General features: G+C 37.7%; 1 long non-coding RNA gene across 1 annotated transcript in view; it reads left to right on the top strand.

The window, feature by feature from the left end:
- LOC145671881 (uncharacterized) overlaps window positions 1-13302 on the top strand; it is a 516485-nt gene extending 503183 nt beyond the window's left edge. Inside the window, exon 4 of the long non-coding RNA XR_014128549.1 lies at window positions 13147-13302. This is a non-coding gene — a long non-coding RNA (uncharacterized LOC145671881). The remainder of the gene's footprint in view (window positions 1-13146) is intronic.
- The last annotated feature ends 13734 nt before the right edge of the window (window positions 13303-27036 follow it).

The following is a 27036-nucleotide window of genomic DNA, read 5'->3' as shown; positions in this document are numbered from 1 at the left end:
AGAAGCTTCAATAAGATTACCTATACAAATTACCTTGCGAAATATAATACCTATATTGTGGTTGTGTTATCTCCGAAGAAATAAATTTATAAATTTTCATTCTTTTAGGCTAAGGGAGAGGGGTTATTAATGAAAGTCAAAGATTGCGATGGACAACATAGTCTGTGTGGATTTTCTCTGGATTTTCCAGTATCCACCTACATTCTCATTCCAGTAATTATTTCACAAACTCACGTGGCTTGAGATCGAACCAAGAAACCCTCTTACCAAAGATTAGCTCTTTTTACCACTGAGCAGCTGTAATTTCTCTCTAAACATAATATTCAAAGTACCATTCTATCCTGGTGATTTTTGGTGAAATAAATTATCCTGGGGCCCCGGTGGCTCAGTAATAGAGCGTTCACCTCTGGTGCATGGAGTCCCTGGTTCGATTCCAGATCGCGCCAAGTGGATTTTGTTGGTGGACAAACGCCATGCACTTGGGTTTTTTCAGGGTTCTCCTGTTTCCTTCCACTTTCTTCACTCCACCATTTCATTCATTTCTAATCATCACCGTCTTCTTTAGCTTATACAGCATAACCGTGGATGGGACGAAAAATTGAAGGAAAAAAACTGAAATAAAACATCTAATTTTTTCCTCATACTTTGTAAGTCTGGAGGATGCAGATAAACTGTTAGTCTTCTCATCTACCATCGGGAAGTCTAATCTTTCTTAAACAGATATCCTAACTGTTTTTTTTTTTTTTTTTTTTTTTTTTTTTTTGTTTTCAGCTCCACTAAGCATTTACTGGGATAGTGCTTTCAAATCTAGGTTCAGGATTACTTCCTTTAACAATATAATACGGTAAAAAAAACTTTTCAATTACTGCTAATGAGAGGAGACTTTATGGTATGTTAGATAAAATGTTAATACATAAATAAGTGCATATACCACCGATTAAAATTTAATTTTAAAACATTCAGACTACATTACATTTATAGACCCTTCTATAAGAGCAAATAGTGACATCTTATATATTAGAGAAAGGATAACAAGAATTTTAGAAATGATAAAAAAAAAAAAAGCATCGAAAGATTGCGATCTTGGCCAATAATTGGTTTTTGGATCAGGGGTCACAAAATTTTTGAACGGCCTCTAAATCGAATTTTTGTATTTTTTATGGAATAAGCACATCATACTGTGTCGGTGCTGTGCCATCAGTTGTAGCTCAGAATACTTATTAAATTAACGCAACAAATTGGGGGTGAAACTGATGCACAATACGGTGCCTAATTGTAAAATTATGGTTGAATTTAAATGAAATTCAAAAGTTTTAATTTTGAAAAATGATTAGTTGTGGGAAATAGGTGAGAGAAAGAAAGAGAGAGAAAGGTTTTAACTAAGATAAAGGAATGAGCACTAGCTTGATATTTCAACGAGGCTGGCGTTGTTTTGGTTATTTGGAACGATGATTTTTTTTTTTCGAAGGGCCTGGATAAACTGGAGTTAGTTAACATTTGGATTTTTATTTTGTTGATTTGCAAGTTGTTGTTGTTTTTTTTTTTTTTTTTGATAATGAGTTTTTACGATGATGTTTTTTTATACCTTTATTTTACTAGTTTTAACTTAAGCTTGATGTATTTACGGTTATAAACCAATAGAATTGTATTTTTGAGTTATGGAACTGGTTGTTTTTTAAAAGTGTGATCCGCTTTTTTTTGTTGATTTTGCACTTCTCTTAACTGTATGTCGAATATTTTTGTCGATGTGTTCTTTGTGGTTTTGTTTGGTTGTAAAGTGATGACTTTGGAGTTTAAGGAATGGGGAAGTATTAGGCTGTGCGGAAAGGTATGCGGAAGGGTAATAAGGAAACTAGTTGTGTTTATTAACAAATATTTGATTACAGAAGCTGTTTGGAAATGTACAATTTTAATAAAAGTTTTGTTCCAATGGATTTTAAAGAGTTCATAGTTTTGTAAAACATAGTTGCAATTTAATAAAATAATTGAATTTGGCGAAGTAAGTTAAGAGTTTATACAATTATTACATGGTTACTTTACATTTAATATACAGCTACTTTACAATACTGAGTTAAGTGATAGTCTAGATTTGGCTACAGTATATGTAGTTCTCCAGATAGAAGGTGTGCAAAAACATTTTTGATTGAAATATATTGGATCTTTTGATCCAAAAATACATTGAAATTAGAATTGCACACAAAACGTTGCAAATATAGTCCTATCTACTCAAAGAAACATTGTAGAGGCATTTTCTTAATTCATGATTGAGAGATATGCTTGATACAGATAATCTACATTAGCTCTTCCTTCATACTTCTTTTTTTTAAAATCCTAATTCATTCACAGGGACAGAACAATAAGCAGAGACTTTGCACATAATTTGCATAAATCTTTATGTGGATGGTGCTACTGTTCTTAGTCTGACTACCTTAATTCCGTTAATTTATTGGCTTTCTTGAGTAAGGGAAAGAAGACCTTCCTTACTAACTCAACTAACCAACCCCTCTTCGTCACATACACATACCACCATCTCATTCTCTCTTTTTTTTCCCTTCCTTCACTCCCTTTATTTAAAACAAGTACCTTGCATTCAAATTTTGAAGACAAACGACGTATGAATACAAAAACGGAATGTGGATTACGTGCCTCACACTACATTAAGCTTTCAATTACTGAGAGCTGAAACTACGGCTAAGTGGTGAGGTAGTACTCTCACTTCTTTTTTAACATTAAAAAAATGTCCTTTTCTGCTTGATGTTATGACTGGGTAGAGGGAGAAAGGAAATGACAACAGAGAATTAGAGGGGGTGTGTGATGAGGCCTGAAGTAGATCTGGAGAAAAGTGGTGGAGGTAAGAATAAGAATACCATACTTATATCTCTCTTCCAGTTGTAGGAAGTCCAACATATGTCGCATTGCCTGTACGGGAAGTTAGGGCCAACGAAAATGAATGTTATAATGAAGGGGAGGAGGGAGAAGGATCTGGAATTCTGACTGTTTGGAGGGTTGAAGGTTGGGGAAGATGAAATAATGAATGGAAAAATCTGGAAGTTTGAAGAAAGGTGTGGGAGATTTTACTCCGTTATATAAATACATTAATATCTCCAGACGAGGTAAAATTACATTAATGTGTAAATTTGGTGTATACAGTGGTTAGTATGAAGCAGCTACGGTAGTTACTGTGCAGTTTGTATAAGAGGAGTCCGAATTCACAACCCTGGCTCTCAATCTCAATTATTCTTGAATAGTGTTGCCCATGAGACGAGACGAGACGAGACAAGAAATAAGAGGGCGAGAGAAGATGGTTCCTTTCAACAACGCAGAGCATCACTAGTTATTTCTAGCATGAGGATGGAGCAAGAAATTGCCAAGTTGACTGTTCTGCATCGGAAATCAAATGTAACTTCACTATCTTCACATTCAGAAAACAGGTAGAATTTAACTAGCGATGAACAAATGAAAATCCAAGACCAAGAACCCGGTCGTCTTGGTCTTGACTTTGCAATGCAGCTCTTGTGGTCTTGAATTGCGCATTTAGTCTTGGTTTTGATCTTGCTTGTAAGAGTCTTGCAAGTCTTGGTTTTAAGAAATCTAATGCTTTTCATAGGTAAACTTTACGTTGGATATATGAGATAATAAAAGCTACTCGTATCATTACTTGTCTTAATGTGTTAATAGGAACGAAAATATGTTTTTAAATGTAATATTGCTCATTTTTATGTGAGTATGATATAATACAGAATTACGAAGTTCAATATTACATTTCACTTTAGTTTTTTTTAAAAAAACCTTTACTACCATGTTCTACTAGTTTGCTTTTAGTTTACCTGCTTGCTATCTTAGATACACAACTACTTTTCGTAGGATTTAACAAAAATCAATCATGGACTACCGCAAATGTATCAAATGATGGCCATAGTCAATCAGACACTGAAGTTCTTCCCTTCAACAATTCATAGAATTGTCCTCTTTGTCATCTTCTACATGCTGTTTCAATTATACAGTTATAGTAGGGAACTTGGATTTATACGGTACTGCAAGATCCAAAGAAAGACTAAAGAGACATGAAGATGTGTTTAACTAACACTTACTTTTGTCATTTGCTTTTAATAAGGAGGACTGTGCCCATGATCCTAGACAACAGATTCGTAGCCAGGGAGAAGCTCCAGCAGGCAGTGTCTGTCTTAAATTATTTTTGACCCCCTCTGAAGCTTAACGTTCTTGAAGATTTTTAAATTAAAACAAAACTAGATATTAAGTTCTTGTAATGTTGTTTAACAAATTAGGTTCGATTTAGTGCATTTTACTCCTTTGGAGATTTATGTGGCTTTTGCAGTTAACTTTCTTAACATATACTAAACTAGCTGAAGTAGTTAGCATTGCTAGTTAATAAAGAAGAGACGTAGAGAAGGGATTTAGGATTTAGATTTCTGAGCTTTCGGCATCTGTGGCCATATTAACCCGTCACGTTTGAGGGATAACGTTCCTCAGCGAGCACACTTTCCGGTGAAAGGGAAGGAAGGAAAAGCGTGGGACCTCTTTTTGTCTGGTGTGAATGAGAAAAATCCTGGAAAACCTCACATTCAGGATGGCTAGCCTGAAAAAGCTGACTTTTTTGACCGAGTGTCCCCACAGGGAATTCAACCCGGGATCGCTCACACCAAAGGCGAAGGCGTTAGCGACGCGGGGCCTCTAGAAGAGACGTAGACAAATTCTTAGTAGTCTACTGTATCTCCCCTACAATTACCTAAAAGTAGGTGTATGCCAAGTCAATAAGATAAATTGGTGTATAAACAAACATATATACACACATACATTCAGTTTTATACATAATATTAATTGGTTTGGCGTATTCATTATGCAAGTCCATGGAAGCAATTAGGCTACTTCCTAGCAGGAACGGACCCAGGACCTATTTCTGAGGGAGGCGGTTGTAATACTGCTACTTAGAGCTACTTTTAAGAGCTCCAAACTCTGGGATGGGTTTTATTTATATATAAAATAAGAAAGTCTCTTGTTCTTTGGGGGGGGGGGGCGATCGTTCCCCTGGATCAGCCTCTGCTTCCTAGAAAAAGATTTAGAAAAAGTTTATAAATATAAAATATCAATTATATAGTTCTTTTCATTTGGCCTAGAGTTTTATTTCGTGCAGCTGAAAGAAATAAAAAAAAAAAAAGTCAAATCACTACTGGAGAGAGGATAGTGTCCCTCCTTGCATTTAGTTATTAAGCAACATTCCAGAGAAGCACACCCTCTCATTAACCAGTCACACCTTCTCCAAAATTAAAAGATTTGCAAAATTCGATTCAATCTAGTGTACAAAGCAATGGAGGAGGAGTAGAATAAAGAAAGAAACGAAAGAAAGAAGATTGGTACTTGTCTTTATAGCTTTTTCTCCCCCGTTTTTTTTTTTTTTTTTTTTAATACTTGTACTTATGTATACAGGACCCTATAACGTCTAAGGGTGAGAGAAAGGGAAACATATAAAGGGATTGAACGTAAGGCGTAGAAAATGAGCCTGATTCATCAATGTGAAAGGTAATGGGAAGAGAGTAGTAACATATAGAGAAAAATAGGCGAACAGCAAATGGCCTGAAATAAACTTTTATCGAAACTCTCCCCAATTCTGTTTAACGTTTTATCCCCTTTTTTTTTTCTATTTTGTTCAAGTCCAATCCTTCCTTCCCTCTTCGTTGTCTTGTAGCTTAGTTTCGGAATACAATGTGTTCGGGGGAGGGTTTTATTTCCACAATCTTGAAAAAGAAAAGAAAATACTTTGGGGGTATGTTACGTATGCGATATGTAAGTGTGTATGTATGTATGACTCGTTGAGACAATAAAAATGTTTCCCCCTTCTTCCCATTTTTTTTTTTAAGTTCTTTTGATCGTGACTGCACGTTTGATGATTGACTCACATATCATCTCCCCTTGATTTCTCTCATCATAGTTAGCTTGATCTTTCTCTGGAAACAACAGTATTCCTAGTTGAGAAATTTTCAGTGCAGAAATTCTGTAAAAGGAAAATAAATAAATAAATTAGCCTTACAACTAATAATGTACAGTGAGCATACTTAAAGCGTGGGACACAATCAGTGGTGTATGGGCTAGGGAAATGAAATGGAAATTGCGACGTGACATTGAATTGTGGTAAAAAGATGTGGCTAAGCAGCTGCACTGCAGAGTGAGGTGATACATCTCGTTGACATACAACACACACATCTCATAAACTGACGTAAACGTGTACAAAGACCGTGGCAACATCGCTACCCTCCCATTTGGTAACAGCGTTTAAAGTGAACTCGGAGCACTGCCTTCAAACGCCATAAACGTTATCCCTTCGCATAGTACTTTGTAGCTGCCAAGTGACCAACGAGCGTGCTTTCTGTGCGTATGGTCCAGGGTTTGGTTCCCAGAGGAGGTACATGCGTCAGATGCAAACCCGAATAGTGGTTCGGATTCTACTTTAACGGGTTGACCGCCATGAGACTCCCAAAATGTGGTTCTAAGTGCCACTCTTAGTGAAGATGCGATTTCTGCGAACCAGCTGAGACTGTGATACCTTCATGTAGGCTTTGCTTGATACCTGTTAACGTGTGAATAGAATATTGCCGAGAACTAATGTTAGTAATCTGTCAATAAAGCGCAATAGTTGCTCATATTGGCGTACAAATAGCTTAACATTATTAATTTACTTCTTCGTCATTTACTCCTTATTTATAACTTAGTTGTGGTAATATAATATATAATCGACATGTTTTATGAATTTGTTGGTTAAATTGAATTATTTCACCAGAAATGTAAAAATTCTGAAATGATTCTGACAGTTACTCTCTTAGTATCTTTCTAGTGTCAATGCAGATAAACTCATCTCAGCGAAGCAAACATGCGGGAACCAAAAATGACACATTTTCAAGACAGCTCCGAAAAAAAATGTGATACAGAAATGAATCTCTTGGCTTAATGTTGTAAATTTATTTCACTCGATCACAATAACCAACAGTTGGTCTCAAATTTAAATTGACGTACCAATGGTTAATTCGCTTGTTTTCGAGTTTCTCGTAATTGAGATACTTATAACACCACTTTCAATGGCTTTACTATTTGGCTGCACTATGTCGCAATATATTTGGTCCATGGCAGTCGATCTGTTAAACAGTAGGTTCCGTTTCATGCAGTCTTGATGCTGAAAAAGGATGTTAAACTCAAATAAGTTCAAACTGTGAACGTACTAGGAAGTATATTTTGAAGCAGTGTTGGTAAATAAAGACTTGACATCATCAAGAAGACTGTCATTATTATCACTATCTTTAAGTTGGTGCTAGTGATCTATTACTTCCACGCTGAATTGCATTCATGGAGAGCATGTCCGCGACCGTTCGGTCTGTTTAATGGACGGGCTTCGGTAAACCACCCTGCCCGTAGTTGCTTGATACTGGAATTGTATCCTCATGCACGAAGTGCACCGCCAGGATTTGTCTCCTTAACCCTAACTTGCCTAAGCGATGTAACCGCTCTCTTTAAGGGAGTGGGGTACGCCCACTGCAAGACCAGACCGAAGTCCTGAGTGCCTACCAGTTGACCTACTGGTGGAGGTAGACTGCTAGCAAGCCAGTCCTACCATGCTCTGTAGGTATGGTACCCGAGCGTTATAAGGCAAGCTCACCTCCCGCCCATGCTCACCGTTACCCAGATTCCTGGGATTGGCTCCCATGAGCCATGGCTCCCGAATCCCACGGTATGACCACAGCCTGGCAGACTCCAACCCAAATCCGGGGCCCCAGGTGATGCCCAAGGGGGCTTGTTCCGTCCCGGCCCTGTCTACCTCTATCGTTCAACTGGCAACCGCCTTGTCGTGTAGAGGTACCACGCACACGTCGAGATACTCCCTATCTCATCCCGGACCCAATGGTACGTGTTTAAGTCACTATTTGAGTTTGCCCATATCCTACAAACTTTCCGCGGGATCAGAACCGTTACCCAGATCCCTGGGATTGGCCCCTGCCCACCTCCGCTCAGTCCCCAGCAGGCAGGAATCCAACACTCTCCCCCCGGTAGGGTCGTCCAAGCAATACATGACTTCCTCCAAATACGGTAGAGGTACACCGTACATTACCAGAGCCAATGACTGATGTAGACCGTCTGCTCAGGGCAAACATTGTCATTTGGGAGCTGTGTCTCCCTGGTAGGCAGGGGCTACCTATCTTTAACGTGTTTAGGTACCATGTACACGTTGTACCAATGCTACTTTGTCAAAACCCAATGGTACGTGTAAGCCACCATTAGAAGGGACACCCACACTAAGGTGGTTCGAAAAAAATCACTTTTCTATTTCCGGAACGCTATAGTGCACAAAAGTTGCCGTTGGTGTAGACAAGAAAAAACCCAAAAAGAAAAACTGTTATGTATATATCTTCCGGTCCTGCATCGCCGTTGAAATTTGAAAATCCCTTAAAAACAATTAATTTTGAATATTTTTCTAAAAGGACTGAGTAATATAGAATGATGGCCCTATAACCTAAAGGTTTTTTCAAGTATGCAAGAACAACTCTAATTAAATAAACTATATTTATGTAGTATCTTCTGGTTGCGCATCGCTGCCAAAAATTTGCGATTTAGCAAAATTTGACAGTTTAACATGTTTTTTTTTTTTAATTTTCTTAAAACGGGTAAGAGAAGGACGCTACTCACCACTTAGAGTGGCTGCACTTGGTGCTCCACTACACAACTAGCCATCCAATGATTAGGGTGTATTATTTACAATTGTATTTACAAATTTATAATTTCACATAATTCGTCCCCTACAAATTTCCATTTTCCCCTTTATTTTTGTCCATTACTAATGATTTTAAATTCTGATTTATTAGAATTTAGCGGTGGCACGGTGGCGGCAGCGGTGGCACAACGGTAGAACGTTGATCTCTTGTGCATGGTTTTCTTGGTTCGATTCCAGTAAACACAGTTGGTCTTTGTTGAGTATCTGCCTGTCTACCCCAGGATCACACAATTGAAAGGTTCAAATTAAATACCTGGTAGAGTGTGTGGACACAGTGCTTGAGACTGCTTCATCAAAGCTACACTATTGATAAAATCATCCATGCCTACATTTTCGCATAAATCAGAAAAAAATTAAAAATTAAAGTTTTAAGTTTTACGTCCCACGGATATGCCGGCTAAGCTAAAGGAGACGGTGATGATGAGAAATGAATGAAATGGTGGAATGAAGATAGTGGGAGAATCCCAAGAAAACCCACGCATAGGTGCTTGTTAACCACAAAACTCACACGGCGCAATCTGGGATCGAACCAAGAACCCCATGCACAAGAGGTTAACGCTCTACTACTGTGCCACAGCTGCCCCCGCATAAACCAGAGTTTAAAGTCATTAATAGTGGACAAAAATAAAGGGAAAAATGGAAATTTGTAGGGGACGAATTTTGGGAAATTATAAATTTGTAAACACAATTGTAAATAATACACCCTAATCATTGGATGGCTAGTTGTGTAGTGGAACACCAACTGGGAGTAGTGTCCTACTCTTACTTGTTTTAAAAAAATTAAAAAATGTTAAACTGTTAAATTTTGCTAAATTCGCAAATTTTTGACAGCGATGCGCAACCAGAAGATACTATATAAAAATAGTGTATTTATTTTCAAGTTGTTTTTCAATACTTGAAGAAAACTTTATGCTATATAGGGTCATCATTCTATATTATTCAGTCCTTTTAGAAAAATATTCAAAATTAATTGTTTTAAAAGGATTTTTCAAATTTCAACGGCGATGCGGGACCGGAAGATATATAAATAAAAACTTTTCTTTTTGGGGTTTTTTCTTGTCTATACCAATGGAAACTTTTGCGCACTAGAGCGTTCCGAAAATAGAAAAACGATTTTTTCGAACCACCCTAACTCACATCCTTCTTTCGGTATGGTCGTTCAAGCAATACGGAACTACCTCTAATTACGGTAGAGGTACACCGTACATTACCAGACCAAATGGCTGATGTAGACTGTCTACCTTTAAAGACAATGGCCATTTGGGAGCAGCGGCACTTCTGGTAGGGTCGTAGATCCTGCACCCAGATACACTGGGAAGAAGGAATAACGCCACTTCCTCAGCACTCCTGAGATACGGCAGTGCGTTAGGATACCAAGTATCCCATCCCGGACCTAAGAGCACAACACATACTTTAAAGGTTGTCCTAACCCTCCCGGTAGGGCTTTGGATCTGGCCACACAGTGGACATACCAACTACCCACTCTTTCATACGTGTTGGGGTACCACATAGCCTTATCTCCCGGACCCAAGGGCACGGCCTAGTTGCCCATTTCGGAGGATACCCGAGGGTTCAGCTCCGCCGGTAGGGGCGGCAATCAGAGACTACCTACCTCGCTGAGGACGTGACGAGGTCACACGTACTCTCACGGATCCAATGGCACGAGTTAGTCACCCATTTCAGAGGATAGCCGAAGCCTCACCTCTGCCGGTAGGGTGTTGTCCTGCCAACTTGGATCTAGCCCATATTTGGATCAATCCGGTGATACAGGACATTCGAGATAGTAGTCTGTTTCCAGACTCTACCCGAACCTATCTCCCCAACCGGTGTCTAACCGGTTGCCATAATGCGTGCTTCCGGCTCGGAACAGCGGGGGTCCCTTCCTCCTTTCTCAGCACGGACTTGAGACCGGCCATGGCGAGGAAGTCATTTGCTGCAAAACTTCCATGAGCTAACATCTTTACCTCGATATGCTGAAATCATTGAAACTCTGGTTTGTTCCCGCCAACCGAGCATAGCAGACAATTCCTAGTATCTTCTCGGTGTAGACATTCTTATAAGCACATGAAAGTATATGATAATTTCCAAACTGTGTAAATAACTTAATCGCTATCTCAAAATAGAGAAAATACAATAATCCACTAGCCGAAATGCATAGTAATTACAATCTGATACTACTTGAAACAGGGACAAATGAGACTCAGTTTACCACTCATTGAAGAGTGGAGGGACATCTAGTCTGAACGGCTACATTGTGTATAGAGTCTGGTTTGGCTAGCTTTGATATTGAGAACTCTGAACAAAGCTTAGAGGTTGCGTTATAGGAGGCTTACAAGGTGTTCGTGTTTTTTTCTTTCTTTCTTTCTTTCTTTCTTTCTTTTTTAGAATCTAACTGTCTGGAGTTTGGTTTTCGTCTGACTAAAAATGGTGTTCATAGAATCTGGTGCTGCTGAGTTTGCATATGAACTTCTTGATAATATCGATGTGGTCCTTGTGTATAGGTTTAGTTGTTTTCCTTGTATATCCTCAATCTTGTCGGTATTTCCTGTGTTTATGAGATGCAACCAGAGTCGCTCCATTCTTTTCAGTTTTTGTGTGTTACTGGGAGTGAACAGTGAGGACCCTACTTCAGGTTTAGATCTTATGATTGTTTTGTAGATTCTCATTGTTTTTTCTTCATGAGTATGGGGTTTCGAATGGTCGATTTAAGCATGTTTATGATTTGAGTGCTCTTCTTCTTGAGGTACCTGTGACAGTTTAAATTAGCTCTATTGGACAATAGAGTTAATTTAAATTTTCACATGGTTTTCAAGAAGAAGAGCATTCAAATCCTAGGCATGTGACTATCTTTTTGGACGAATGTAAATGTAGTTCACTCTGACTGTTTCGTGGACAATTCTTCTGGAGCCTTTGCTGCTAGAGTACATCCTGAAAAATCGAGTTGATTTTCCGATGCCACATTTGGACCATTTCGCAAATTTAGTTGATTATTTCTCTAGTTTTACAGAGAATGGTATGTGGATTGCATGAAGATGTCCAAAAGACGAGTCATCCGCATATAGTTCCAGTTTGTTGTTAGTCGAACTGGTGAGTATGTAGTTCACATAAAAGATGTATAGCAAAGGTGATAGTGTGAAGTCTTGCCGAATATCTCTCCTGAATTGTTATAGGTTGTGAAATGCAGTCTTGAATTTTGACCCTGGTTTCTCGTTCGAGTAAGAAATACACCCATATCTTTTTGTGAGGTTCATAGCGGCTTTTGTATACTAGCATTTCCTGCCATACTGTGTGTAAGGCGCTGAAGAATTCGAGAAGTATGGTTTTGAGGTTTTTTTTCTGAAAAATAGTTGGGAATTGTATAGTGCTCTAAGCAGGTGATAAACTGTATTGTACACTTCGATCTGAATTCTGTCTGCTTGGAGGTCAGCTACTTGTCTTTAAAATTAGCGTGTAAATTTGATATCAGGATCTGGATCTTCTCCATGATTTTGAATTGGTAGAAGTTTATGATTATCCCGTAATTTTTGGACTGAATACTAGTTTTTGAAAAAACAGCACTAAGTTTTTGAATTGAGTATTGCTTTCTTCCGGTTTGGGGATTAGGATTGAGTGCGTTCTTTACTATGCAGTGGGATGTATCCCGTTTTTAAGCTGGCTATACATATGTATATCCCTGCTAGTTTGCTACTGAGATTGTTGGATGCAATCTTTATCTTCGTAGCTTGATTCTGTCGGGATCATAAAGGATTTGACAATAAGATAGGAGCCTCTGAAGCGAATGTGTCTCGTAATAGGTTACAATGACCAAGTGACCATTTGCAGATTGGCTGAAGTGGCAGGAAAACTAGAAGTACAAAAGGAAGCAACAATTACAGTGAGCTGGATGTAAAAGCAATCTGCCGTAATAAGCTCTATCAGCATTATCCATCAATGAAGAGCATTACACATATTGCATGAAGTAACCGAAAATTATTGACTAAATTACGATTCTAGTGATATCCACGAGGCCATGCCGAAAAGTAAAACATCCTATTTGTTTTATAGGATCGAATAAATATTTGATCTGCTTAGATGCAAAGTTGTGTAACCCGAAAACTGAATTTTCTCAGGTGTGAAATTTCAAGTTGAACATCTCATGAATAATGCATATTTTTGTTATGTTGGCAACCAAAACCATAACTATAAATTTTGCGGTTTTATAACTTCCTGTTTACATTTTTCTTAAAGTATCATCTATAAGAGTGAATGTAAGCATTAGTCCGTTTTAGCATTTTTTTTTCTTTTTGGAATTAGATCAGTTGGCATCCAGGTGGTTAATTTGATTGTGAGTACAATGGCATTGTATTAATGACTTTTCTCTTACTACTTCGGAGGTTTCGAATTAGTTACTTCTAGGGTCCAAAAGTTATAGTAAGAAACATGGCAGCACATAATAACACTGGCGGTGTAGTTGAAGCAACAAAGGGTGCTCGAATTTCTCAGCAGAAGGTATGTCACACATTGAGATGCATCGGAGAATGATGGTTGTTATTGGGAGATCTGTGTAGACCTTAGTACAGTAAGTCGTTCGGCTGTTCGTGCTTCTACATAAAATGCTATTAAAACGAGCCTTGCATTGATTGACAAACAACAAAATGGAACGCAATGCGCTGCAACGGATAAACTATATCGCAATCTTGTTAATAACTAATTCGAGAGAATCGGCGTATCACACAGGCAGAGTTTGCTATTAAGTGTCGCATATCACGCGAGTGAATGTAGGCGATACTCGCAGATCATTGATAGCAGAAAGTTTGTGCACAATGGGTGCCACGTGAGGTGACTTCTGACATGAAACAGAACAGAATAGACTTTGCAAACAGCTGCTTCATTGCCATGAACGTGAAGGTGATGAGCTCTTGAACATTGTCACAAGTGATGAAACTTGGGTACATCACTTCAATTCTGAAAAAAAGAGCTCCATTATGGAGTATCGCCAGAAAAACTCACCAACACCAGAAAAGATTAATAGCATAATAGCCGATTTAATGACTTACCAAAAGCCGTCAATTCAATAAGGCAATATGAAATAAAGGTTAAGGATGAATATAACCATGTATTGGCCACTTGTAATGGAATACCTCAAAGCTCTCACTTGAGACCTCTTGCTAGCTTCATAAGAGACTCTTCAGTTATCATTGTGAAATAGATACTCTAAAATTGTTTATAGCAGCCAATAGCAATACCAGCTTTGTAATTTTTCTTAGTTAAATTGTGATAATGAAACCAGAAATCGTAGCGCACTGAATAATATATTTTAAATAATTTCATAAATGTATTAATGTACGTACATTTCTGAACTTCACCCATGTATCACTTTTCTACGTTATTTAAATGACACAGACCAATTTTTTAAAACAGATAACAAAGACATAACCTGTTAATATTTTCTCCATTCTGTCACCATATATTGAAAGTAATTACATATCACAAGAATGTTTTAGAAGATTGTGTTTGTTTTAGAAGAATATATTTATCTTACGATGGCTATATACTTTAACAGTAAGTTCTACGTGGTAATGTGTACTGAGAGTAAAATCCAGGACTATGCATAGTTTTAAAAAAAGCCTGTTGATCAACTTTAGCACTTTATAGACATTTAGGCACTATAGATATTTATCTTGTATGTGTTGGTATTGGTGCAAGAGAAAGAAGGATACACTTTCTCCCTTTATTTTTTTTTTTACCTTAGGTCTTCTGATTGTAGCAGAAGGAAAATTTGGAAACATAGTAATTTTAAGCAAACAATGCGTGCTATGCATTCAGAACTTTCACACAATTTGCTCTATTTGTTTGTGTTCTGTGCGTATTCTCCTGTCCCCAAATACACACACACACACACACACACACACACGCCCCCTCAATGTGTTCTTTCACCCCAGTTTAACTTTGATTACAGAACCAATTCCCTTCTGTTTCTTCCTCTACTGTCCCCCACTTTCCTCAAATAAGACTTCTTGTTTGTGTTTGCCGATTGGATTCTTTCTCTCTTGCTATCTCTCGCAACGCATTCACTTGCACTTACTTGTCTGTCCGTGTATACTCGGCGAAGTCTCTTCTACAATCCGGCGACATTCCAACCGTGTGACGGGTTCCGTGATCGTGTGTTAAATCTGCAAAAGAACATCAAAAGCAGAAGCATCCCTTCCTCGAAGGCATTACATGCCCAGCATACCAGTAGCATTGATATCCTTTGTAAAGTTTCCTTACCTACTGCACAGTACCTGAGGCTGTCAGAACACATAGAACAAACAATACGATACTCACATTTCCCTTGCTATTACTGCTCCCACTGTCTTACACAAGAAACACGTACAAAGTACCTGCACTATATAAACCTTTCACTTAAGATTACAAATAGTGTCAAAAATCTCTTTGGAGCATAAGCCACATTAAATCGAAACAAACCCTCCAGATCACTGTAAAGAGGTTGTCTAAAGACGTTGGCATGTATTCGCTATCTGTAAATACTTGTATATATATATATATATATATATATATATATATATATATATATATATATATATATATATATATATATATTAAGAAGTGGTAGTTTAATAATTTAGTTCCTTTCCGTGGTGAAGTAGCTAACGCATTTGCTTTCTATAGTAGTAATCTCGGCTTCGATCCCAAGTTGGTGTCTAAATCTACGAATAAAAACCTAGTATTAAAGGTCTTCACGAATTGAAAATATCCCATTCGCATCCGCAATATCTATATAAGGGTGTATCCAAAAGTTCCAGGACTGAATCTGTAAAATGAAAGTACCTTACCTTTGAAGTTAAATTCCTCCATCACCTTTAAATTACTCCCCTTTTGCTTTAATACAGCGGTCCCAGCGTTTCTGCCATGCTTGGAAGCATTTCTGGAAGTCCTTTTTTTTTTTTTTTTTTTTTTTTTTTGGAATAGGGTCAAGTACCCACTGCGATTCTTCCTGAATTTCTGGAATGATGTCGAATCTTCGCCCCTTCATCCAAAGTTTCAGCTTGAAGAAAAGATAAAAGTCACACGGGCCAGGTCAGGTGAGTATGGTGATGGGGAACCACTGTCATGTTTTTAGTCAAAAAAGCGCCACTGTAGAGGACCGGTGTGCAGGTGCATTGTCGTGGTGGACAATGAGGTTACCGTTATGCTATTTCTGTGGCCTTTTGCGACGCACATTTTCACGCAACCTTCTCAGGATATCACAGTAGAAGTCTACATTGACCGTGTTTCCATGTGGGACAAATTCCCGGTGTACGATACCCTCTTAGTCAAAGATACAAATGAACATCGTCTTCAATTTGCTTCTTTCCATGTGTGCTTTTTTGGGTCTTGGAGACCCAGGATTCTTCCATTGAGAAGACTGCAGTTTAGCTTCTGGGTCGTAAACATAAACGATGCTTTCATCGCCTGTAATGACGTTGACAAGGAGCATGGGATCGTTCCTCACAGCTTCCTTCAGTTACTCACAAATCTGTACTCGACAGTCTTTCTTATTCCTGGGTCAACACTCTCGGTACGAATTTCCCTGCAGTGCGATGCATGTTCAACTGTTCAGTGAGAATTCGCTGACAAGTTCCATACTCAATTCCAACCTCTGCACAGATATCGTGTATGGTACGTCGATGATCCTTGTTCACAGCCGCCCTCACTTCTTCCACTTTTGAGGGGGTTGTTGCCGTGCACGGTCTACCCGATCGAATCAGCAGCAGTCGATGTTCTGACTTTCTTGAAACGTCCAAACCACTCAAATTTTCAGCTACGGCTCATGCACGAATCACCAAAAGCGTGTTTCTACATTTCATAAGTTTCACTTTCCGTTTTACCCAATGCCACACAGAATTTGATGCACGCCCTTTGTTCAACTTCCACCATACCGCCGAGATAAGAAAAATTGCAGACGGCTAATGCAACACACACACGAAAACATGTGCAGTGCAACATTCAAACGTTTTCACTTCAAAAAACGCTACTCGACATACTGGCTCACAAGACACCACCGCAACACACCCTAGCGGGAAACTGCAAGTGGTTTGCATGTTATAAGCACTGTCCTGCAATTTATGGATACGCCTACGTATATCTATATTTGCAGATAATGAGATGTATGTATGTAGCTTGTTTGATCTAATAATGGCAATCATCATTTAAAAAATTGTTTCTAATATAAACTCTAAATATTTTCCCCATAGCTGTAACGAAACCTGTGATATAATATCAACAGAATTCAAGCTAAACATAAAATAAATATCTTTTACTGTAAGTCAACCAGAGTTGGAGTGGGCCAATGAAAACTTGACCCACCACCCACCGTGACCCACTGACCCACCATGACCCACCACCCACCATGAAAAACTCTCATCCACTTTGACCTACTCTGACTGACCAAAATCCATCGTCATCAACTCTGAACACGATCCACGGCCTCTTCTAAACTGATTAAAGAGTTTACATTTGTAACAAAACAAGACTGTGAAATTGTCACTAATCGGAGTTTGAATTTCTAGTCAATCGCTCAAGCACCACTCTGTTACAATAACAGTGGATCTGACTTTTACGATATAAAATGGTAAAGTGTTTGTCAGTGAGGAAATTGAAACAGTTCGAGGTGGGGGGAAATTAGTGTGTGCCTAAAATATACTTATACTAAGAGAGTATTCTTTCAAGTGTTAATTTCTGAACGCATTCCACAAGAAACTTCTATTCGCAGGAAAATACCCCTGTACAATATGGAAAAGGTTATGGTTTCTCAGTTCACAGTATTTTTCTCACAAAAGACTTGAAAAATCAGTTGTTCATAGGGTATAAAGGTGCTCGGTTACCCTCTGTGAGAGCATCTCCATAAAGTATGCTCATAATTGTAATTTGTGTAATCACTAAAACATCATGTTAAATTTAAGTTACAAATATGCATAATTGCAATTATTATGAATATTTATTCAAAGTAGTTTACCTAAAGCAAAGAAGAGACTTACTAAAAATTAGGTACAAAGTTGAATAACACAAATAAGCCATTAGTAATACAAGTATACATTTTCCGTAACACGTAATTTTCCACCTTAAAACAAATCTGAAATCGGATTTATTTCCTGTTGGTAACTTTTTGGCGGTAAATCATCCGCAGTGGAATGATGTCCATCCTTCAGCCAAGAAATAACTAGTTCGTCTACTTTGAGCTTGTCTAGCGGTGGGCCATTAACATTGATGAGCAACAAGTTAGACAATGTTTGAACACTTAGTGTATTTCTAATATTAGTCATCTGTAAATTCATAAAGGGAAATTCCCGTTCGCACTCTGTCGTGGAAATTGTTAATATTTCTACCCGATTTCTGCAACTTCTCATCGACAATCTACTTGTTAGACTTAAGTCTGATAACGATTTTTTTTGGTTAGGTTTGAAATACTCAGCAAGAAGTATCATATCTCTATCACCATACAACATCTTTTCCATATCGACCATGTTAGTTGGTAATGTCGACCCATGTAGAACAGAAACTTCATCTACCACGCCTTTGATAGGGAATCTTGTGAATAAATTATCAATTAAAGCCTGATAAACTGATGATTTCTTATTTGTTTGTAAATTTAATTTTTGTAATTACACATGAAGGTTTGATACCATTACCAAGTTCCCTCCCCCGTCTAGAAAGCGAAAGGGAACGAGGTTCCTGGAAAGTGTTCAGAGTTAAATGCGAATTTCCCTCCTTCTTCCCCTTCAATTACCACACTGCTGCTAGCCATGTGCCAAATTACGATGAATTTCAATTAAATTATCATCGTATAATTATTTCCTTGTTGAATTATCAATACTTTTCAGTGGAAAAAAAGATGAAATTTCAAAGTTCCAAATCAAAGTAAGTAGACCAACGTAAAGGGAGAAAAAGGGTAAAATTTTCCATACAATTATGCGTACAATCCAAACTTCAAATTTCCGTGTAATTAAGCTTACAGTACAAATTTTATGCCTATTTTTCTCACAACTTTATGGGTTGATTGCCCTGTGCTGTAAGCGTTCCAAATAATAAACATAAGCTTCAGCAATTATTATAGCAGAAAGCAATGGATATATGAAGCCAAGCACTGTATTTTTCGTTTCTATTTTTTTTTTCTTAAATAACATCGATCGTTTTCGATCATTTTTACAAACCAACTCACTACCAATTTTCCATATATAGAAAGTCTCCCCCCCCCACATAAAGGAGAATTTAAAAAAATGCTAGGACACACACTGTTTATTTTCAATAAAGAGTTAATACACTGAATTTCATCTCCGTAAGTTTAACGGCTTGCGAGATACTCATTTTTTTCGCAAAAATTCGGATACTCACTACCTCTTTAGGATATTATGCATTATAATAAAAACAATATAACATCCCAGTTTGGATTAAGGCCTAACTATATACCAAAAGTAATTTCATTTGACTGCAATCTGACCATGATGATCAGGCACACATAGTTACATTTAATTTTTTATATAATAATTTATATATTACAGTGATTCAAAAATATATTTTTTTCCAGTAGTTAGCTCTAAAAACTCATAGGTCTCGAAAGCCAAGTAGTAGTGTAAGTCCTATTGCTATTATTACTATTAAAAATATCAATATCCAAAAGTGCCTGAAGTTCATTTTTCACTTGGTTAGATATACTCACCTCAGATAAGTAGTAGACAAACAAGTGGAAAAGAAAGAGAAATGAAGGTCTTGAAAGTAAAATGGAGGCAAATTTACCAGTCCTCAGAAGATACTGTCTACAATGCAGTGAACAGAGAGGGTCGGTAGATCATACTGAGTCGGTGGGTGGCAGTGGGTCACTGTGGGTGGTGGATCACAGTGGGTCATGGTGGATGGTGGGTCGCAGTGGGTTACATGCTGTTGACCCACGACCCACTGACCCACCCAGAAAACTTGACTCACTTGACCCACTGACCCACCGACCCACTGACCCACTCCATCTCTGAAGTCAACCACACAAAATAAAATGGAATATGATTCATGCAGACACAAATTTCAAAATTAATTGAAAACGTGATTGCATACTTGCTAAGATCCTCTCAAATTCACATTTCTGATAAGAAAAGAGTCGGGTTGCTAATACAGTACCACATTTGTCAATTGATTTCAAAATAGCTTTTTTTTTAAAAAAAAAAGAAAGAAAGAAAGAAAGAACTCGTGACCCATAGCACATAAGCGTCTTCATTTAGAACACAAAGGTAAAATTGTCCCTAGAAAAGAACAATAAGCCACCTCAAACAAACTTGCAGAAAATTACTTAGAACTTCATGCAATTCTATCCATCACGACTCTGGAACTCACTAAAGAAATAATAAACACTTCTGACCAGAGTATATACACTTGTTTATTAAAAACTAAATTACAGTGTAACGGTTTCGATAACTTAACGTTGTCTTAATCAGACACTAACTAAAAGACATATCTTAGAGCATAGATATTTATATTAAAAGTGAAAGTACTCAAATTCCTTGTGTGCATGGGAAGTCCCCTGAGTCGTACTTCCCCTTTACACTGTAATTTAGTTTTTAATAAACAAGTGTATATACTCTGGTCAGAAGTGTTTATTATTTCTTTAGAACTTCATATATAAACCAGGGTTTCGAAAGCAAATCCAACGAAACAGAATTTTACTTCACAAACTATTTCTCTCCAAATGGTAATTACACTTTCATACAGTGTTAAGAAGAATGATCATGAAATTCTTGTATTTTTTCCTTTCTTAATATCTTCCATTCACATACAAACTAAAAATGTAGCCTATCCGCCATTCACACATAAACTGAAAATATACACGTCATTCACACACAAGCTAAAAATACACACACCATTCACCCGTAAACTAAAAATATACCCGCCATTCACACATAAATTAAAAATATACTTGCTATTCACAGATAAGCTAAAAATATATCCGCAAAAAGCTATCTATATTTATGTAGATATCCGCAGATATCCACGTACATGCAGACCTCTACCTATAGGGATTCATATCCAATTTTAAATAGTAGATCTTGTGTCATAGCATTGATGCTGCAAAGAAACGTCAATCTCTAATTGACTCATTCCAATTCAATAGATGAACGTTGAAGATAGCTCTAAAGAATGTGCTAACAAAATAAATTATATAAAAAACTAAGGCAATGGTTGTTGTGACAAATGTTGTTTGGAATGAAACTAACTGTGCCAACTTTACTTGAAAGGAAAAAATACTGTATTTAGAACATGCGATTAGTTCTTAGTGTGTAGATAATATTGTTAGTTAGGGATGGGCACGAGTCGAGCTAAAACTCGACTCGACTCGAAACTCGAAGCGAATTCGAGTCGAGTTCCGAGCCGAGTCACTGTTTTGAGATCGAGTTTCGAGTCGAGTCGAGTTTGAAAAATGGCTCACACGTTTAGCTAGCTCGTTTTAACTCGTTTTGAAATCATTGCTTGATTAGACTGGAAAGTAAAAGCTATGACAAATGTAAGCAGTAATGTGGAATATTTTTAGTGTTGCTCACGAGGTGAGACACTGCTCGCATCTCACATCGTCTCGATTAACAAGACGACAATGGATTTTTATAACGAGACAGCCTCAAATGTGCTGAGCACTAACATAAATATATATACTGTAGTTTTCACCACCAAGACTGAGACCTGCACGGTGAAAGTTTTGAGCCGAAGCAGAAGATCAACCCGTCTAGGGATGTTAACCGGATTAGTTCGGTTCAACTGAGCGAACAACTCGAGCCGGCTTGTTTGGGGTGAGCCATCAGCTCGGTTTGTTTCGGCTCGTGTCGGTTTGGGTGGGTGAGCTGTTGGCTCGGTTCGATAGGGAATGAGCTGTGAGCCGAGCCGCTCGAGCCGTTGAGAACCCTAAACCCGGACCAAGCTTTTGAACATGTGTGTCTGGCGCCCTCTAACTTTTAGTTAGCGATTTTTGGTTCGAGCCCGGAAACTTACTCCTCCGGAACTCAAACCCAGAACCTCGTGAACGATGTCCTTGCCTCCTAGTCTTCACGACTACCGAGCTCACCTGTCAACTAGTTTTTAGTATTCAGATACAAACCCAACTATATTTCATGTTTATACACGGTGTTGTTATAATAATAATAATAATAATAATAATAATAATAATAATAATAATAATAATAATAATAATATAATAATATAATAATAATAATGTTGTAGTAGTATTATTGATAATAATTATATTGTGTATGCAGGATACTTGAAGAAAGTACTTGAAACTACACACAGCATTTGGCTCGACTCGACTCGAAACTCGAGTCAAATTCGAGTCGAGTTTAGAGTTGGAGAAAATTTTTCGATCCCAGTTCTCGAGTCGAGCTCAAAGATGTCTGTTTCGAGTCGAGTGAAGTTTCAATGAAAACTCGCTCGAACTCGCTCGTGCCCATCCCTATATATTGTTAGTGAAGATCTAAAATTTGAAGAACAAAATATAAACAAGGCTCGAAGTGGCGAAGCAAAGATAGAAAAGTCTTTAGAAAGAAGAAGAAAAAACATACTTTTAGGATTGCATACAAGACGAGACGAGACAAGATTTTCGTGAACGAGACGAGACAGCTCTTCCATAAGAAACATGTACATTTTTAGAGACGAGACATCACTTTCACGACACACTTTCAAGGCCAGATAGTCCTAATACTTGTGTTTTGTGCATACCTACTGACTTGGAAGCAAGGTCTTACTTTCTTTTTCATTTAGCAATTAATTCAGCTGTACCACTGACGCCAATGATAAAACTTTGACTAAACTTCTAATTGCGCCTTTTATACTAATTTGAGAACCCAGAATCTAACGGAAATAAGTTCACATTTATCCGTCCATGGAGTCACGATAAACCTCCAATTGAGATGTAAATACGCATAAATGCCTTAAATTTTATGTGGGATATATTTAAAAATAATTCTATTGGATTTCGTGTTCTCAAATTAGTGTAAAAAAGTGCAATTAGAAACTTATCCAAGTTTTATCATTGATATCAGCGCAGTTGTTTCAATAAAATACAATTTTAACTCTGCTACTCCATTTACTTCAAAAATTCAATATATTTGTTAAATGAACAATCAGATAAGAAACCATTGAAATGTAAGGAGAACATGAAGCAATAGAAATCTTTATCTAAGTTTTATGTCCCACTTTTATGCTGGCTAGGCTAAAGGGACGGTAATGATGAGAAATGAATGAAATGGTGGAATGACGAAAGTGGGAGGAACAGGAGAACCCCGAGAAAACCCACGTTCACCAAATAGCTCACTTGGCGCGAGTTGGGATCGAACCAAGAACCTCACGCATCAGAGGTGAAAGCTCTATCACTAAGCCACCGCGGCCCCTTGATGGCTCTGAAACTTCTCTCATATTGTCTTACTCTTCTTCTCCTTCTCTTTTTTTTACCATATAATTCCACACTGGCCTTGTGATTACCAACACGAGCAAAATAGTAAAGTGAAAGAAAGTTTACCGAAAGATGAATCCGGATTTACTGAAGAAGGAAGCAGAAATTTAACCAATGTGCCAATGTTGCCAATATCTGCGAATACAAAATACTTTTAGATTAGATTTTTCTCTCTTTTTGAAGTGAAAAATAATTTATTACTTAAGCTTTCATACCTTTCTGCCTAAGTGGTTGTACGCTTATCTCTGATATGAGGATTCTTCGTTCGATCTTTGGTAACGCGAATTTCTGGTGAACAACACCGCATCCGTGGGTTTTCTTACGATTCTCTCGTTTTCCCCACATTCTCATTTGACCAGTTGGTTTAGTTAATTATTCGTCTCTTCAGATAGTTTGAAAAATAGTCGGAGAATAATTCCAGTGGTTCTTGTGGACACCAAAATTGAATAGCAGCTTTTACCTCATTGTCAGAACGAAAGTAATGTCTCTTTATGTGCTCGTGCATTTTTTCGGTAAGTAAAAAATAGCAAGATGCAAAATATTTGTTGTACGGCACAGTAGAACCTCCTTGAACTGCAAACAGTTCAATCTCTCTTGTGTTTCTCGACTTGTGTGTGAGTTGGTCGTTATCATACAACAAAATAGAGTCCAAACCCTTCTAAACGCTGCGCGCCGTACGCGGAGTTTATTTAACGTTTCTACGTTGCATTGAGAGTTTATCGTGTTTCTCTGCTCCAAAAAGTTAATGAGCACGACACCTTGGAAATCCTAGAAGATAATCATCATAACTTTCCCCACATAATAGATTACTTTGAACTTCTTGAGACGTGGAGTTATGCTATGTCGTTATTCCAATTGTCCCTTATTTTTGGGAGTCAAAATATTGCGCCTATGATTCACCCCCCATGAGAATGCGCTGAAGAAAACCCTTACCCTCACGCTAGTGCCAGGCCAAAGGATCTAGACAAACTTGCTTCTTCTACACTTTATGCTTTTGCGTCTGCATCCGCGGAACATAATAAGCACCACCTTACAACACCCCATCGCCTCGGTTACGATAAAGTGCACTCTTTCTTGGGAAATGTTGAATTCTGCGGTGATCTGTCAATGTTGATTCAGGGTTACTGGTTACCTCTAATCCGTCGACACGATTTCGATGTTGCTCATCTGATGCGGTGAGGAGTGGGTCAGTGGGTCGTGGATCAACAGGACGTGACCCACTGCGACCCAGCACCCACCGTAACCCACTCTGACACACCGACCCATTCTGCTCAGTACATTGTAAACAGCATCTTTTAAACACTGGTGAATTTGTCTACGTTTTCCTTTTAAGGCCCCCCATTTTGCTTAAAAGAACTTCAGGCACTTTGGAGTTTGATATTTGCAATTGTAATATTTGCAATAGGACTTACTACTTGGCTTTTGAGTTGCAGCCTGTGAGTTTTTAGAGGAGCTAACTACTGGAAAGAAATATTTTTGAATCACCTGTAACATAATTATTATTTTTAAAACATGAATGTAACTATGTGTGCGTGGCCAAGTTGCAAAATAAAATGAAATGAATTTAGGTATATAGTTAGGCCCCAATCCCACTAAGACGTTAACATACACGTATCGCTTTCATTAGAATACATATCCTAATGGGGAGTGGGGGTCCGAATTTTTGCGAAATATTGAGTATCTGAAAGCCGTTCAACTTAGAGAGCTGAAATACAGTATATTAACTCTTTATTAAAAATAAACAGAACATGTCCTGGCTTTTTTAAAAATTCTCTTTTATGGGAGGTGGCATTTTCTATATATTGGAAATTGGTGGATTGGGAACTACAGTGAGTTGATTTATAAAAATAATCGAACACGATCTATATTAGTTGAGAAACATATTGAGAGACAGAAACTACAGTGCTTCCCATTTTGAATCTATTTCTTTCTGTTATAATAATTGCTGAAGCCTGCGTTCATTATACGGAGCGTTCAGAGCGTTAGACAATCAAACCATGAAGTTGTGAGAAAAATGGACATAAAATTTGTACTATAAGTTTAATTACATGGGAATTTTAAATTTGTACGGGATGCTTAATTATATGGAAAAGTTTAGTTTTTTTCCCTTTACATTGGTCTACTTTACCTTGATTTGAAACTTGCAAATTTCGTCCTATTTTCCACTAAAAGGTATCTGCCAGCCAACAAATAAATAACACTAGTTAACAAAGGTTTTATTACATAAAAGGAAATACCTGTTCTTGAAGGAACTTTTTGCGCTGAATTCGAATATGCACTCGGTTTTTCTCCATCACGTACGATTTTCCCGTAACAGAGGGATTTTCGGGAAAATCCCTCAAAAATTTCCCTTTTCGTTTATTTTACACCCCAAGATCTTGTCCCCTTGCATATACTAACATAGAAATTATACCTAAGTATACTTTGATTCATATTTAACAAACCCTCCAAGTTTCATAATAATCGCTTTATTCTTTCTAGAGAAATAAAAATGTTTGTATGTATACTGTGTGTACTGTTTATTGCACCTTATAGTAATGCTTTCAGATCTCTTAAGTTGAGGTAAAACGTTTTGCTTTATTACCACAAACACATATATAAAATATAATACAATATAATTTACAAGTGTGACAATTTACAATAAACAATAATACAAATGTACAAAAAGGTCATGAAAAGACAATCAAAACTATCACAATATATGAAACTTCCATTGGGTTACAAAAACGTACACTACTTCCTTCTTTTGTAAGAAATGTTGCATTCTCTAACAAGACCCCAACAATAGTCCCCCATCATTGAAGGATCCCATCGTCCCTTGTACCTTTTCTCCATTGCCATTATATCTTGGTGGAATCTTTCCTTCTGTTCGTCGCTGAGAGCACCTAGGTTAGCAGGAAAGAAGCTGAGGTGGGAGTGCAAAAAGTGGATTTTTAAAGACATCCTACAACCCAACTCTTTGTATTTCTGTATCATGTCCTGTACGATTTCTGTGTAACTCTCAGCTTTGTTATTGCCCAGAAAGTTGCGCACAACACACTTAAATACTGTTCAGGCAGCTAGCTCAGCACTAATAAATTAATGCTTGATGATAGCTTTGACAGCAAGCTAAACAATTTGGGGACCAATAAACACTCCCGCTGAAATCTTAGCATCACTCAGGTTAGGGAACTTATCTCGCAAATACTTGAAACCTTCACCAGATGTGTCCATGGCTTTGACAAAGTTTTTCATAAGTCCTAACTTGATATGAAGTGGGTAGTAATATCTTATTAGGATTTACCAAAGGAGCGTATTTGACGTTGCATTCTCCAGGTACGTAATTCACTCTAGGTTCCCATTCCTTCACTTCATAATGTTTGTCATCAGCTCAACTATCCCATAAACATAAAAAACATTGGTACTTCGTGTAACTGCACTGCAGTCCTAATAAAATACCAACTACCTTGAGATCACAACATATTTGCCAACAATGGTCCTTGTAATTTATAAGATTTAGCAAAGTTGACATGGTGTCATAGGGTTCCTTAATCTTCACTGAGTGCGCAAGTGGTATAGAAGGTTTTTTTTATTTCCATTATGTAAAAGGACAGCTTTAAGGCTGACCTTTGACGCGTCGATAAATAACCTCCATTCTTCTGGAACGTGAGGAATTCCTAGCTCCGCCATCAACCCATTTATATCCGTACATACGCACACATTATCTTGCATTGAGAAATAGCTTGAAAATTGAACATGCCTTTTCCTGTACACTGATATGTTCGTTTCTGCATCCAATAAGTTCCACTGCTGGAGCCTTGATCCCAGAAGTTCCGCCTCTTGT

The sequence above is a fragment of the Thermobia domestica genome, chromosome 15, assembly GCF_964235325.1.
Source record: "Thermobia domestica chromosome 15, izTheDome1.hap1.1, whole genome shotgun sequence".
NCBI lineage: Eukaryota > Metazoa > Arthropoda > Insecta > Zygentoma > Lepismatidae > Thermobia > Thermobia domestica.
This window is presented reverse-complemented; position numbering and strand designations above follow the sequence as displayed.